The 17500-nt window shown below is 39.1% G+C and overlaps 1 protein-coding gene across 3 annotated transcripts in view; it reads right to left on the reverse strand.

Moving 5' to 3' along the window:
- LOC143028418 (uncharacterized) overlaps positions 1–17500 on the reverse strand; it is a 733983-nt gene that overhangs the window by 481927 nt on the left and 234556 nt on the right. Inside the window, exon 3 of one of the 3 annotated variants that reach the window (XR_012966729.1) lies at positions 497–631. The exons of the other annotated variants lie outside the window; for them this stretch is intronic. The gene's annotated coding sequence lies outside the window, so the exon portion shown is untranslated. Of the gene's footprint in view, positions 1–496; positions 632–17500 lie in introns of those variants that run through there. 3 annotated transcript variants of the gene reach the window in all.

Consider the following 17500-nt stretch of genomic DNA (forward strand, 5'->3'; position numbering starts at 1 on the left):
GGCAAATATTATTCGAGAAAATACTGCGGCTGCTGGTAGATAACCAAGCACATTGTGAGATCCAACAGAGGTATGGCCACGTCACTCCCGGGCCTTTCAAAGCAGCTGACATGACGCAGAGGCAGCCTGGGTTTTCACACACGAACAGGCAAAAGCAAATATCATAATTCACGTCACTAAGGGAGAGAAAACAGAAAACAACAAAAGTTCCTGGATGAATTCAGAGAATTCTTCGACACACGTTTGACCTTGGGGGTCTTCTGTCTGCTGCGCGCGCGCGCGAGAGAGAGAGAAATGCCGGTCCCGTCAAATGGATGATATCTGCGCCATATTTGATCAGCTAATTCGCGGAGGGGTCGAGGACGTAAGACTCTGCAGGCAGGAGATGAAAAAAAAAAGACTTACGTAAGTCCTCACCTTCAAGAACTCGACCCATATCGGAAGAGCATCAGAACCTTTTAAACATTTTGTGAACGGACGAACGCATCTTGCCTTTCGTTTCATTATCACTTACCATCAGTGTCTTCATCGTCGTCTTTTCGATTCTTTTCTTACCTTGTGGGAGTCTGCAAGAATACACTAAGGTCCATCGCAAGTTCAGCGTCCCATCACAGAACACACGCAAACATACCTGCAAAGAGAAAAAAAGTATAATAATAACAGTAAAAAAAAAAAAGAAAAAAAAAAAAAAAAAAAAATATATATATATATATATATATATATATATATATATATATATATATGAGAGAAATTCGCTAGTGACAGCGACATTAATCTGATCATTTTTATGACAGTCGCATGTAGGATTCGAACCTACTGCTTTCGGCCACCTGTAAGGTTCTGTGAAGGTAATCTAACGGGTGGCCGAAAACAGTGGTTTCGAATCCTACATGCTACTGTCAAAAAAGTTATCATATATGTGCATATATATATATATGTATATATATATATGTAAATATATATATATATATATATATATATATATATATATATATAAATATATGAGAGAAATTCGCTAGTGACAGCGACATTAATCTGATAATTTCTATGACAGTTGCATGTAGGATTCGAACCCACTGCTTTCGGTCACCTGAAAGGCTCTGTGAAGGTAATTTCACGGGTGACCGGAAGCAGTGGGTTCGAATCCTGCATGCAACTGTCATAAATATTATCTCATATATATATATATATATATATATATATATATATATATATATATATATATATATATGTAGTTATACTGACAAGGCTTTGCTCTACCAGGTAGTGGGAGGGTGAGTTTTTAGTTAATTCAATGTTCACCTTCATCTTTGGCAAAGTCCCACACACAGAAACTACAGCGTGACTGTGCGATTTGTTAAAAAGGACCATAAATAATGTAGGGAGAAAAATACGACGAGACACACCTCATCACTAAAACATGAGACTAAAATTAACACCAGAGAGAGAGAGACACAAACCACAGGATCGTAAATCAAAGCAATGCAGTGCCGGCGTCAAGAGTGAAAAGATTCACTGTGAGTGAAATCTACCCGGAATGTAAAAAGAAATAGTTATTAGAGGAGAACAGAGTAGAGGGATTGTGACCAAAGGGTTACCGAAAGATTTAGGTCAAATACAGAAATTAAAGGAAAATATGTATAAAAGATATACATAGTCGTCCTTTCGTAGATAAAATTTAATGAAGAGTAGACAAACCATTCAAACAATTTCTGTGTTGAGCACAGTAGAGATTGTGACCATAGGAATACTGAAAGATAGGTCAAATACAGAAATTAAAGAAAATATATATAAAAGATATACATAGTCGTCCTTTCACAGGGTTGACTATTATATGAAATCAGACACCTGATTACTCATTTTCAGAGGAATAGGAAGAACGAGAAAATAAACAATGAGAAATGTAGGTGCCTCCCCCCTCCCCCCCCACCGCGAAAAAAAATCTTAGTATCAGTTAGCTTAACGATGATCTTGCTCCTCAAAATTTCTTTTCGGTACTGAACTTGTTTTTTTTTTTTTCATTGTTGTGACGGGTAAAGTCATTAGCATGTGATGATGATGGTTTAACGTCATAAACTCCTCTCATCGGAAGGCTAGAACGATGCCCCTTACAGAGGACTTTGTAGCCTGGAATTTAATGAACCATGCACTTGGTTCAACTTCGCCGGTGGCAGGATTCGAACCGCCATCCCCTCGAGCTTCGCCGCAAGTAACGACGCTCTAACCCGCTCAGCCAACGATCATGTAATAGAAAAGAAAAATACCTTTGACCTTGATCCAATAACTCCGTGGTTCTTAACCCTGTGGTACCAGTACCCCCGAGGGATACTAAAGCTTACCCCTGAAGGTACGATGTATGATAGCCAGTGGTATGGTAGTGTATAGTTACTATGAGAAAGCATAATGCGCATTCACTGTATCCTACTAATTGATATTTTTAATTCGAAATAAAAGAGTACCTTTGTTCAGTAATTGAAAATATCTAATAATTTCTCAGAAAGGTTTGTATCACTAATTCTTTTGATATGTTTGCATTGGAATTATATTGGATGGGGGTACGAAAATATTAAGGGATATTAAGGGGAACTGGAAAAGATTAGGAACCACTACAATAACTCCTAAAATTTGGTCATGTAATGTAGAGGCCACCAGTTGCGTTTCCCGAAATTATCATGCCAATCGATCCAGCCATTTTGGCACAATGTTGCTGACAAAGAAACAATGAAATAAAGAAAATCAGTAGTTCAGATGCGAGGTGACAAAGATGTGGTGTATATTACTCTGGGAATGCAGTAGCTTAGAACACAGGCCCCTCTCACGTTTTCTGTGAGAGACTTTAAGAAATAAAGAGGTTTTTTTAATGTGTGCAAGAAATGTATGAGGAGAAACTAAGTCTGAGATAATAATTCAGTAAGACCTAGATGAGCGTGAGAAAGCGAATTAGGGAGGAAGCAATTGAGAGGCATGATAAAAAGGACACTGACGTGAGCAAGGAAAAAGGACATGTGAATTAATTGGCCAAAATATGACGCCTTCATGAGGAAGGAAGATAAAGACAGTAGAAAAACCAGACAAGAGCAAAAACGAGGAAAAGTTATGAATGGAACTGCGGTGAGAAGGCAAGGGAGAGAGAGAGAGAGAGAGAGAGAGAGAGAGAGAGAGAGAGAGAGAGAGAGAGAGAGAGAGAGAGAGAGAGAGAGAGAGAGAGAGAGAGAGAGAGAGAGAGAGAGAGAGAGAGAGAGAGAGAGAGAGAGAGAGAGAGAGAGAGAGAGAGAGAGAGAGAGAGAGAGAGAGAGAGAGAGAGAGAGAGAGAGAGAGGAGAGAGAGAGTGAGAGAGAGAGAGAGAGAGAGAGAGAGAGAGAGAGAGAGAGAGAGAGAGAGAGAGAGAGAGAGAGAGAGAGAGAGAGAGAGAGAGAGAGGTAGCGAGGTGGAGAGTAACTGGGAGTTACATCTCACACCCACGAGACAGTTCTTTTAAATTAAAATTACTCTTGCTACTGTCTCTAAAGGTCATTCCACTCTTCTACACTACGAACAATGGGGAAACACGCTACAGTGCTCGACCTCTCAAGAGACGTGTTCTAATAACAAGGGTCATTTCTCATTCTACCTAGTACTTTTTCTCTTGCGCTTGACAGTACACACTTGCCCTAAATTGCGGTCTAGTTCATCATCGCTGGCTTTTTTCTTCCTCCGTATACAAACATAGACGCAAATACACAGAGATACATTGACACTTGTGCATATACATAAACGCACACACACACATTCACACACGCACACAGACACACACGAAACACACACACATATATATACAACACGCACCTACGCACATACACATACCCACAAAAACACCCTCGCATGCATACTGAATGAGATGCATGGTAAAAGTGAAGTCTCCGTCCTCCACTTTATAAAAGAGTTCCTCTCCACATTGCTGTGTCACCATCCTCGGATAATTCATAAGAATATGGCAACATCGGACGCGAAGAAAACATATTCATAACCTTCTCTAAACCTCTTCCGCCATTACTGAGCCGTCTACTCGCACCTGAGCACAATCGTTGCAATGTCTCAAGTGGTGGCAGCGGCAAGACACGATTTTTATATTTAGTATCTTTGATAAAGCGACGAGACTTTAATTCCTTGTTGTGCCACTTGTTCACTCCATTCAGAAGGCAATTGGCCACTTCAGGAACCGAAGTCACTGTCATTACTTTGACATGTTAGGCGTGCACCATTCGACAATAGGAACAGAGGGAGTCATATCATCTTTTTATTGCGGACAAAAAGACATTTGGAGATTGTCTTGTTGTCTACACCATCCAAACTTATATTGAAATGATTTCGTATACAAACATTTCAACACACACACACACACACACACACACACACACACTCACACACACACGACTCAATGGCGCGTTGGTTAGAGCTCCTGGCCACCACTACGGCAGTCCGGTGTCGAATCCCGACCAGGGTTGAAATAATTTTAGTATCGCTGCGCTGCGAGTCGTTACTCCAACTCACGTGGACGGGTGTGTACGTGTAAGGTCACAGCATTATCCATAGATGGGTCATATATGAGTTCTGGGCTCTCTTCCGGAAGGGAAATAGCTGTCGATCACGAGTCTAACACGTGATCCAAGACCATGATGAATCACACACAAACACACACACACACACATACATACACAAACTCACACAAACACATGCACACACGATACAGACAGACACACAGACACACACACATACACACACACATACAAACACACACACAAACTCACACAAACACATACACACACACACACACACACACACACACACGGACACACACACAAACACATATACACATACATACACATACAAGCTCGCACAAACACATACACACAAAAAACACACATACACTTATACATTCACACACACAAACACACACACATACAAATTCACACAAACACATACACACACACACAAATACACACACACATACACATTACGAGCATGCTCCCTTCCCGTATAATACAACTAGGTAAAAACACACATATACGAACACAACACACACACATACACAAACACGCATACACACACATGCATGTGTGTATATATACATGTATGTACTGATTTACGTACTTAAGCACGTATGCATCTGCCAGGGAGGTTTATTGAGTGAAGTCGACAAGGGCAGGAGTGAAGTGTGTGTGCTGTTTGATCAAATGTCCCGGTCTTGCTCAAATGTCTAGAAGTCTGAGATTGCTGTGGTCGGCGGCGACCAGAAGTGGTCAGAGGCAACATCCAGGAAAGGCTTGTGCATGTGTTTTTTCAGAAGATTTCATTCCTAACAATATTTAAAAAAGATGTATGGGGGAAATGTTGTATAAAAGGAACGCGTTGAAAAGAGGTTAGTAAATATTATTAATGAACAAGTCCAAACGATAATAAGTAATATATATATATATATATATATATATATATATATATGTGTGTGTATGTGTGTGTGTGTGTGTGTGTGTGTGTGTGTGTGTGTGTGTGTATAGTTATACTAATGATCCACTTTCGGAGAAGAATAGGCGAAAGTAAAAATATCCCCATACTTCGATCACGGTCTGTGATCCTCTTCAGCAGATATCTTCTGAAATATACAGATCTTTTTACTTTCGCCTATTCTTCTCCGAAAATGGGTCATTAGTGTAATTTTACCAATGTGCTACGACATCACTTTGTTGTGATATGTATATGAATGTAGCCATAAAACTTCGCGATCAGGATGTCGAACAAGCGGTAATGTACTTGGGTCGTATAGCGAGTTGGAAAACATAGTTTTCGGTAGGGCAACGACCTCTCCCACGAAAACGTGACACTAATGATGGTTTGGTAGTGTTACTCGAAGAAAGGAGAAGTGCAACATCTGTCTGGTCAAAGAGGGAGAGAGGGAAAGGAACACAAATACGATATGGAAGCGAGTGAAAGCAAAATGGCTGAGGATGTCCCTATTCCATGCTTAGTCATCTTGTGCAATGGCTTGCGGGTTGAGCACAAATGGAAATATGAATGAATGAATGAAAAAGCGAATAGATGAATGAATGAATGAATTGATAGATCAATGAATGAATGAATGAATTGATAGATAAATGAATGAATGAATGGATAGATAAATAAATGGCTTGCGGGTTGAGCACAAATGGAAATATGAATGAACGGATGAAAGATCGAATAATTGAATGAATGAATGAATTGACAGATAAATGAATGAACGAATAAATTGATAGATAAATAAATGAACAAATAAATACATTTATAAATAGATACATTGATAGATAAATAGATGAGTAAATAGATAAATAATAATTAAATTAATAGATATATGAGTAAATGAATTGATAGATAATTAAATGAACAAATAAATAGATTTATAAATAGATACACTGATAGATAAATAGAAAATAAATAATAAATGAATTAACAAATATATGAGTAAATGAGTAAATAAATAGATAATTGAATAGATAAATAAATAAGACACAAGTACATTGATAAATAGATAAACTAATGAATAAATAAATACCGGGTATATAAAGGCAGGCCCCTCTACACAGCGACAGACATCACCGTGAAAGGCATTAGGTAGTTTTTGAAAAAAAAAAGTAAGATTTTCAATGTAAATGAACGTTAACATTGCGTCGAAAATAACAACCTTGGTAATATAAAAAGAAACGAGACAGAAAGATCCTACTGGCTATATTTTATTCATATGTTCAAAGTTTGTATTTTTTTTTTTTTTTGTGAACAATGTGACAATGGTATAGTGATACTTCCTTTAGATATCAAAGTTCGCATAGATTTTTTTTTTCCCTAAGGATGCCAAAGAACATTAATATATTTGGCTGACTGGCTTCATTACTTCTCAAGGCTGTTATTCGGCAGAAGCTGAGTAAGCTAAGCCTCTCTCATTAGTTTTACAACTATCTCTTCCGCTACTTGTGCTGACTTGCATCTCTACACACAAACCCCACCAGATGATTTCATTCACCCGAATGAAAAATCTTCTGCGCAGCGACAGGATTAATATATCCGTTTTCTTTGCGTTCATCTCTATTCTTCTTTGTTCATATCCACGTCTCCTTCTCTCGACCGGACGTCAAACCATATTGGGTAATTCAATTTCTATCACACTTCCTCAATGAGACAATCCCGTTGTTATTACAAGGCCTTTCTTACGGGGTAGGTTTCTTGGAAAGATCAGAATGAGTACAGTTCACTTGTCCTTCAATTGAGAAGGGTGTTTATAAATAAAGAGCTCTACGACACCTGAACGTATAATTAAGCCCTGGAACGCTATAATCGTCGGTCCCTTCTTTGATCACCGAGACAATGTAGACAGAAGCTGGACTTTTCTCGCTGGAATGCTGGATATCTTCACGACTATGGAACACCCTTTAGGGGTGACTTTAGAAAAAGGTGTTTGAAAGTGGAGATTAAGAATGTGAGGTGAGCAAGATGAAAAAGAAAGGAACTTTACACATCTTAGCCAGAAGACAACATTCATGCCGACCCCTTAGAAATTTAAGTCTGTAAATATATGATCTTCGTTAACGCACGTTCCATTTTTTGTCTTGAATTAGTACCTCACTATGTAGTATTTCCTATTGGCATAATTAGGTGCGACCTAAAGATTATATTTGCACACATATATTCATAAGGGGCCATGTGACATTTATCTCTTGCTGTATATCGGATACGGTTCAGTGTTAAAATACCGCCAAATGATTTCCTTATGCAGATCCTGAAGGTAAAATTTTCTCCTATGCATTTCATTGTGTCTAGTCCAAATCTCCTCTATATTGTAGTTGTAGAGATTAACATAGCAATCGACAAACAACTGTATAACCATTTGGCGTCTCTTGTCAGTTCTTATACTGGCTGCTATCATACGAAATCGTGTAGACTGTAGATGAAGGAAATCATCGTAGACGTCAAACGGATAAACAACTGAAGAACAGTAGCTCGGTTTTAAGGCTCGATTGACGAAGACCATCCCAGAGTAATAGAATCGTTCAGCGACTGGCACAGCAAAGTACTTAGGAGGCGCTATTGTACTGGCGACGTTCCAGAAACGGTGAAATTCGAAATATAGCGAAAACCTTTGACTAACGATTCTTTTCCAACGTCGTTGAGTTGCTACGTCTAATTCACAGCACGTTTTGTGCTTGTGGAAAGTGAACTTGTCAGTTGGTTAGATGTATCTGAAATTTGTATTTTGTCGCTAATAATTAGCGCCTCTATCCTATTTATGTAAATAGGATATGGATTATTGTGTACGAATGATATCTATTTCTAGTGTTCTGCGTTAGAACACTAGTTAGTGTTCTGCCCATGGATCGGTTCAGAAGAAAACGGAAGCAAGGTGTAGATATACGAAGTCTGGCTTCTGGATGACGTCATGTCGTCCAGTCCAGGTTCAAAATAAGAGAACAATTGAGGGTCACGTGACTTCATATCAATTCGGAGAACCTTTAGGAAAATTTAAACAGACTTTGTATATACTTTGGTTGCAAGAACACACAAATTTACTGAAGAAGTAAAATTTTCATCCAACCACCACATATTTTTGGGGAATTGGCGATGACTCATATGCAGAGACTAGAAGACAGCCAACCATTTATACCATCATGGGGGGAGGGGTGTGTGGGGGGGGGGGGGAAGGGGGCATGTGCCCCCCGGAATTTATGGAAAATAAAAAAATGCAAGGAAAATACAAAATAAAAAACAAATACATGGAAAATGCAAAACGAATAAAATACCATGTACATTTTTCAACTGTTTATTACCGTAATTCAAATTATCTTGATATAACCTTATATTATTAATTACATATGTATAATATTTTTAATTTTGCCTCTGCCTACATGAATTTTTGCGGATGACACTGGCCGTCATCCATACTTTACATATTTGAGCTTACAACTGGCCAAATGGCAGATACTTCGCGCTTATGAAATGCTGTTGAAGACTACAAAAATTCTCGCGGATGCCACTGGCCGTCATCCATACTATACATATTTGAGCTTACAACTGGCCAAATGGCAGATACTTCGCGCTTATGAAATGCTGTTGAAGACAACAAAATTTCTCGCGGATGCCACTGGACATCCATATACATATTTGAGCTTACAGTTGGCCAAATGGCAGATACTTCGCGCTTATGAAATGCTGTTGAAGACTACAAAAATTCTCGCGGATGCCACTGGCCGTATTCCATATACATATTTGAGCTTACAACTGGCCAAATGGCAGATACTTCGCGCTTATGAAATGCTGTTGAAAACTTATACTCCTGAATAGTAAACACCTATTTTTTTCTGTTATGTTACACACGAAGAGGCGAGAAGATGATTAATGATGTATATAATAAAGCGAGAGACGTGACGATGGAAACGGTTTTGAAAAGCTACCGGATCAAAAAAATTAAAATTTATCTTCTAGTTTTCGTTATAAACATCGGCATTAAATCATATTGAGCGATGCACAACGGGTCGTTTCGAGACAAAAAAAAAATATAGGACATCATAAATTTAATCACATTTAAGACGTGTACTCTAATTACCTGAGAAATGACCGAGTGATTAAGATCTTATGAGGTAAAAGTTGAACAAACAAGGAGAAAACAAAAAACAACTTTTCAAAACCTTTTAGCGATGATGCGATTTCAAAAGTGAATTATATCAAAGGACTGAAATAAGATAGAATGAAATAAGGAGATAAATAAAAGAATAATAGATATATAAGTATTTAAGTAAAGAAACAATTAATCACTGAATTGATATTTAGATAAATAGGCAAGTAAATTAGTCAATGATTCAATTCATATAAACAATTGAATTCGTAAGGGTAGATACAGATAGATACAATGAACTGGTAAACAAACATGAGAAAGTGTATTTAAAAAACTATGAAGGAAATTAATTTGAGGCAATATATATATATATATATGTTTGTGTCAATTGACAATTGGAATTAAACTCTTCTGCTGGGATTCGAACCCTTGAGATGGAGGAGTGGCCACGGTCCTTGTCTTGTAAAGACGCAAGCCGCTCAGGCAAGGGTTCGAATCCCAGCAGAAGAGTTTAATTCCATATATATATATATATATATATATATATAGATAGATAGATACATACATATATATAATTTAGGATGGAACGGCAAAGCTCTAAGATTAAAGGGAAAGGAAGACCCAACATGAATCATCGATTAAAATTAGCAACAGTACAGTGAACAGGAGAACCCCAATTAGCCGAGAAGAGATTATGGGCTGTTCAGATGATTGATCGATTCGGCTCCTCAATCCTTTGATCAATCAACGAAGAACCTCTAAATAGTTAATTCAAGACATCTGAAAGACCGACAGTCACGATACTTTAAGTATTGTTCGTGTTAATACATTCCTGTGACCGTTTTCGTAGGTCTCTTGGCGTTTGAGGTGTCACGAATTGATAATGAAGAAGCTTACTGACGCCTGCGTTCTAAAGTGATTCGAAGAGGCGGACGTGTCTGTTGGCGCAAGGGCAAGACGTTGTTTACTGCCTAAGCCAACTGTGAGCTCCCTGCAGGACCGGTTTAAGCCCTGTCGGTTTGTTAGAAGGCACGGGGGTTTGTGATGATGGTATCCTTACCCCACAACCCCAATCAACATCACCATCAAGCGTTGACGTATGCACTGGTAGTCCTTTCGCGACTTTATGATAAACCTTACCTATCTCTCTCAACTCAGGCAAGGTGAGGCGTATACGCTAGTAGCCGTTTAGCTGCAGATAAATCTGTCACCTTTAGGCATACGCTCTAACAGTCATGGGTGACGGGAGGTTATCAGTAGGCGTTGAGATCATATACCTGACTCTATGTAGTTATGGGTCAAGTGCAGACTTATACGAACCACGAGGACACACGCGCCATCTGGTTTCCAAGATTCAGGGGATGGTTAGGAGGCATTTTGTCGAACTCGTTTTGATTTGGTTGAAAGAGATGAGATTTATAGATAAGGGACACCTAAGCTACCCCACTTAGCTCTTGCAGTTACGTAGTACTTCTTAAAGGTTTTTGTTCTGGATAAAATCCACATAATTTTGTTTGGTTGGCTAATGGTGTCTCTCACTGGTTGATGGTTTATACTCCAAGATGACATCAGCACTTTAGTCTAATGCTGTGGCAATCCTTCACTGTCCACGGAGCTGACGATCTCGCGCAGAATGACCCCAGTATATACATCTCCTTAAGTGGTTATTAGAACGTTTATAAACAGTGAGGTCACATCAACGCTTCCGGGGACTTCTGTAGTCCTTCACTGCCCCTGAGTGATACACATCATAGCGACATGACTCAAGTCACGTCGGTACACTGCATGTCCAAGGTCATGCATGACATCTGCTCATTCATGACAAGCCTCACCATGCACCCCCCCCTCCTCCACCTTAACATGACTGGGCTGGCTTTTTTCCCACAGAAGACATTCGAGCATGTATCACGTTACAGATCTCTTGGATGCAAGTGTCATCGCCAAACATGCCAGACACTCCCGTTAAGGCGCTACATCACGTCAGAATGGGCTTATCAGATCGTCCCGCTTATCAAGTCATCGACGTGCTTTGATTTGTGTCATAATGGAGATACAGCAAATTAGGGATTATCCTTTGATGGATAACACTGTCAGCGTTGATTCGATACCGATCCACGAACCACCAACTCGTACTTGTCCTTTCTGTACTCGTTTTCCCCAAACTTGGGGGTAGCCTACACTGTCCCACCAACCATCAACTTGGCCTTCCTCTAGCCCTGATTGCTCCACACATGTGAACAGTTCATTTACATCTGTAACTGTCGCAGCTTCCTCCACTTGTGTCCATTATTAAACTCTGAAATTGTTCACGCAAGCTTTTACTGTTGTTCACAGTCTCTGTCCTTGAATACTTCTTTTATACTTTCAAACATCCACATAATCTATTTCAGCTTTTTCGACACGTGATTTTTGTTTGTGTTTTCCCAATTAGCTTGTCTTACGTCAATTACTACTCTTTGTTCCTACAGTTAACTACATGAAATATCTAATATAAAATTTGAACGAAAACACGTCCATTGTAGCCTTGTGTAATTAATTCTGGTCAGTGGATTTCTGTGTATATATACCTGTCACAAACTGTGATGTCCAAACTCTACTGATCTAGGAGTCGACGTTGCTGAATTTCTGCAGAGGAGGGGAAGGCAAAGAGACAGAAGTTCCCTGTGACAAAATAAAATCGTTTTGCGGTATATAAAACAAGATCCCCAAGATAAATGACGGACACCAATAGGTTGCTAAGGACGGATTCACTTCAGCCATTTCTAGTATTCCCTTCACAACGCGTAGAGTCGTCTAGTGCAGCGTTTTCCAACCTTTTCCGACCATAGCACCCCCTGTTGTTATGTCTAAGCAGTCCAGCACCCTTATCTTGTTATTAGAAGGAAAAAAGAAAGTGAAGTGTACTGCTTGATGATATATTTTCTTGATTCCTTAGAAATGAAACAAATTGACAATACTGTTTGTAGAAGAAATAAGAACACCCTAGAAAAATAGAATAGCATGGGGAAAAGTCAAATATGCACAATTAGGTAATCAATGATACACACATCAATGGATTTTTGTGTGCATCACTTCCCAGCACCCCCTATAATTGATGTCAGCACCCCAGGTTGGGAAACGCTGATCTAGTGTCACTCAGAACAGAAAGTAACATCCAACAGGACGACAAATGACTTAACGGAAATTTTATTTATCTTTGCACCTTGGCATAGGAACCCACCTTCCATGATCACAGTCATGAAGAATGTACTCACTGCAAGGATGAATAATATACATCAAATAAATTACGTAAGCCACAGCATAATTCAGTGAATAAAGACGGTACGAAATGTGTACAATGATGATTATGGAAATTATCTGCCTGAGTGATTGGGCTATGATTTAAGCAACCCTCTAATGGAGATGTACTCTCATGACTGTGTTTGTGCGTACGTGTGTGCGTGTATGCATGCGTGCTTGCCAGTGTGTGTGCTTGTGTGTGTGTGTGTGTGTGTGTGTGTGTGTGTGTGTGTGTGTGTGTGTGTGTGTGTGTGTGTGTGTGTGTGTGTGTGTGTGTGTGTGTTTCACCATGGTCTTTGGACCACGTGTTGGACTCGTGATCGACAGCTATTTCCCTCCAGGAAGAGAGCTCAGAGCTCGTATATGACCAATCTATGGGTAATGCTGTAACCTTACACGCACACACACACCCAACTCCCCACCCACGAGAGTTGGAGTAACGACCCGCAGCGCAGCGATACTGAAATTATTTCAGCCCTGGGCGGGATTCGAACCAGGACCTCCGTAGTGGCAGCCGCGAACTCTACCAACTGCGCCACGAGTTGTTTGTTTGTGTGTGTGTGTGTGTGTGTGTGTGTGTGTGTGTGTGTGTGTGTGTGTGTGTGTGTGTGTGTGTGTGTGTGTGTGTGTGTGTGTGTATGTGTGTGTGTGTGTATGTGTGTATGGGTTATCCAGTTATATTTTCATACAATATAAAATGACTTAAAGGACATACCGGACGAAGATATTAATCTTTCACAAAAGTCAACAATAGGAGCATAACAATCTAATCTGTGTTTTTTCAACTCTGGATCTTGACAAACAGACTCCGCCTTCATCAACCGAGGTTGACCATCAGGAGAGAACTCCTGAAGTGTTTTAATAATTACCTTTTTTCGTCAATCTGTCTTCACAAAATTTGACTCATCCATTTCCATTTCGAACGATTTTTAATTGTAGCTCTATCTTCGCCACCATCGACCATCTTGTATGTGTGAGGAGGTCTATAGCTATTAGACGAAATATAGAAATTATAATCTCTTCTAAGTTTCCTTTTATTCCGACTGTGGGTTCTTCGTGATTATAATTTACAAATGTGCCACTACATTTTGTCAAAGTGATTATATATATATATATATATATATATATATATATATAATATATATATCGGTATATATATATATATATATATATATATATATACACACACAAGTATATATGTATATATATATATATGTATATATATCAGAGCTGGGCGCGTTACTTACCGCCGGTCAGGTAGTGCTTTACCGAGAAATCTGCGTATGCATACTACGTATGTGTACATATATACACATACGCAGTAAGGCGGACCGCTCTAAGACAATTAAAATCGTTAACGCTTTGACGGAAATGCACCACATATTTTTCGATTGGGTTATTTTAGGTTAGGTAAGGTTAGTTTAAATTAGGTTAAGTTAGATGAGGTTAGATTTACTCTGATTAAAGATATAATTTGTAAAGACTCCAAAGTATTGTGGAAACTACTATGAATGACGTTTCTCGCTTATTATTATAAAGATTAAAAACGACATCGTTGTTTACTTTTGACAACTTGTATTGAAAGGAAAAAGAACAGAAGGAAAATATTTCCTTGGAAAAGATAAATCTCACGAAATCATAAAGAAAAAAGGGAAATATACAAAAGGTGAAACTAATCTGTTCATAAAAAATAATAATAATATTATTATTATTATTGTTATTATTATTATCATTATCATCATTATTATTATTATTATTATCATTATTACTATCAATGTTATTTTTTATTTCTATTCCAATTATTTTCCAATTCTTTTGGGACACGCCACAACGGCCAGGAAACCCAAGACGCGCGTAAGGTTCTGATATAATTGGCTTTAATTATAAATACAACAGTAGCTGGTGTCTTTTACCACACTTTAGCAAACGCATTTCCTTCCGGCGAACATTTACGATACCATAAGTCTGCGAGGTCGCAAAAGACTCCTCCATGTCGTAAATCTACGACCCGAAGACTTACGACTCTCACAGATTCCCCCCAAGAAGAACTCAATCGTTGTGATACTTAGAAGTGGATTCGACTGTTCTTCGTACATAATGGGTGTGTTATACCTTTTCACTTTTACCTTAAACTGGTCCTAACGATTCTCTTCGGGAGAGGTGGAAGAGGAGGAGGAGGAGGAAAAGGAGGAGGAGGAAGAGAAGGAAAAAGAGGAGGAGGAGGAGGAGGAAAAGGAGGAGGATGAGGAAGAGGAGGAAGAAGAGGAGGAGGAAGATAAGGAGGAAGAGGAGGAAGAGGAGGAGGAAGAAGAGGAGGATGAGGAGGAGGAGGAAGAAGAGGAGGAGGAGGAGGAAGAGGAGTAGGAAGAGGAGGAAGAGGAGGAGGAAGAGGAGGAGGAGGAGTGGAGGAGGAGGAAGAGGAGTAGGAGGAAGAGGAGGAAGAGGAGGAGGAGGAGGAGGAAGAGGAGGAGGAAGAGGAAGAGGAGGAGGAGTAAGATGAGGAGGAAGAGGAGGAGGAGGAAGAGGAGGAGGAGGAGGAGATGAAGGAGGAGGAAGAGGAAGAGGAGGAAGAGGAGGAGGAGGAGGAGGAGGAGGAGGAGGAGGAGGAGTTGCAGCAGCAGCCCGATCTCTTCATATAAAAGAGTCTGAAAAATAACCAAAGTGACCGAATACCAACCCCTCGGGACTGCACTTCCAGATGGAGGTGGGGATGTCGACGAGGTTTGAGATAAGTGGCGGGGAGATGTTTCTATCCGACGCCCGTTTACGCAAAAGGCCCTACAGCGGATAAGGTCATGATGGGGAGGTGCGGAGTGTCAGCCAACATAATAGCCGCAATTTGGGCAGTGCACGAGTTATGATGGATCCACAGGAACTCTTGCCGAAGAGGCGAACTGGGGCTCAACTTAAGACAATTTTGGTATGATTTACATTTGCTTTTTGCCTCTTGCAAAAAAAAAAAAAAAAAAAAAAATAGAGAGAGAGAGAGAGAGAGAGAGAGAGAGAGAGAGAGAGAGAGAGAGAGAGAGAGAGAGAGAGAGAGAGAGAGAGAGAGAGAGAGAGAGAGAGAGAGGGGGAACTGATTTCTCTTTTGGTGCAAATTATACATCCAGTTAGTGGTGTATAAGGAATGATTATTATTTATACGTTTTGTGCACACGTGTGTGTGTGTGTGTGTGTGTGTGTGTGTGTGTGTGTGTGTGTGTGTGTGTGTGTGTGTGTGTGTGTGTTTGTGTGTATGTGTGTGATTCACCATGATCTTGAATCACGTGACTCTTAAGGTAATGGAACACTCAGAAAAATATTATAATCAACTCAGACGATTTCATTCGGCTGAGAAAATCCCTTAGACGACCGAAATTCCCGTTTTCTTCGAAATCTACATCTGAGTTGCGTGAAGTAGGCTAGCACTGATTAGAAAAAAAAAATAATCAAATTTCTTCATTGCATTCCAGGGTAGAAAAAAAAATAGTTCGTAACAGGATTTTCTTTCTCATTAATATCTACCCCATAATGTCAAAGAAGTCTTTTTTATGTTTATCTACCTATCTACTTATCTATATTTTTTTTACAATTTTAGTATTCTGTTCACGTTGGGGTTGAACGACTGACTGACGACATTCCAAACTAATATAAAACTAATGTGACTTCAACGTTTACACGTTGCCGAGGAATATCTTAACTGTCCTTTTTTGCTAAAATTGCTCATCTAAACTTGGTTAACCGTCTTCCAGAGGGTTATCTGTAATTCCTCGAGTGCATTTATTTCGTCTAACACTTAACGACTTTAATCGGCTGGCGAAGAAGCCCTACAGAACCGAAAGCTTAAGTATACAATTCTTATATCTTTATCCTTCTATGTCGCCAAGCGATTTTATTTAAATGAAAAGGATAAAGGACTAATTCGATACCTTATTACTGCTCGGTGTCAGTGTAAGAAACGTTAATTTGCATGAAAGTTATCATAATATAGGGCTGTATACTTTAAGGAAAATGTCAAGGAAGAGACCACACATCGCGATAGCTATTATGAACCCTATGCTCAGGGGAAATAAGATCGTTATTTCTGATGGGCGTGGAACCTTCTTAATGCAATTTCGTATAAACGCACACCAACTATCCTTTCCTGATCTGAGTTACGTCATAAATGTGGTAAACAGGTGACCTTTTGGTAGTGAAACAGCGGAAACTTTTATCCCGTGCGTTACGATCGCGTATGAGAATTTATCCCGTGCGTTACGATCGCGAAACAAGAAATTCACAAGCCAAACGACAATGGTCTTTCGCGTCAAACTGTTTTCGTAACGAATATATCCATTTATTTTATTTATTATTATTTATATTATCATACTTTTTTTTGGTATTTATTTATTCTATCAGTATATTTTTTTCGCATCCGACCTAGTTATGGACCAAAAGGTCTCCTGTCGGCATGCTCCGCCTTTGTAATCCTTTGTAATATCACAATAGCAACACATAAAAAATCTATACCTTTTGATCCCAAAGAAGGAAAAATGGAATAATATAAATAAACAAACAAATTAAATAATTATAATAATAATTGTAATGAAAATAATAATGATAATAATATAATAATATCTAAACAAACAG

Source organism: Oratosquilla oratoria, chromosome 9 (genome assembly GCF_046742065.1).
Source record: "Oratosquilla oratoria isolate Oo_2021 chromosome 9, ASM4674206v1, whole genome shotgun sequence".
In the NCBI taxonomy this organism is placed as follows: Eukaryota; Metazoa; Arthropoda; class Malacostraca; order Stomatopoda; family Squillidae; genus Oratosquilla; species Oratosquilla oratoria.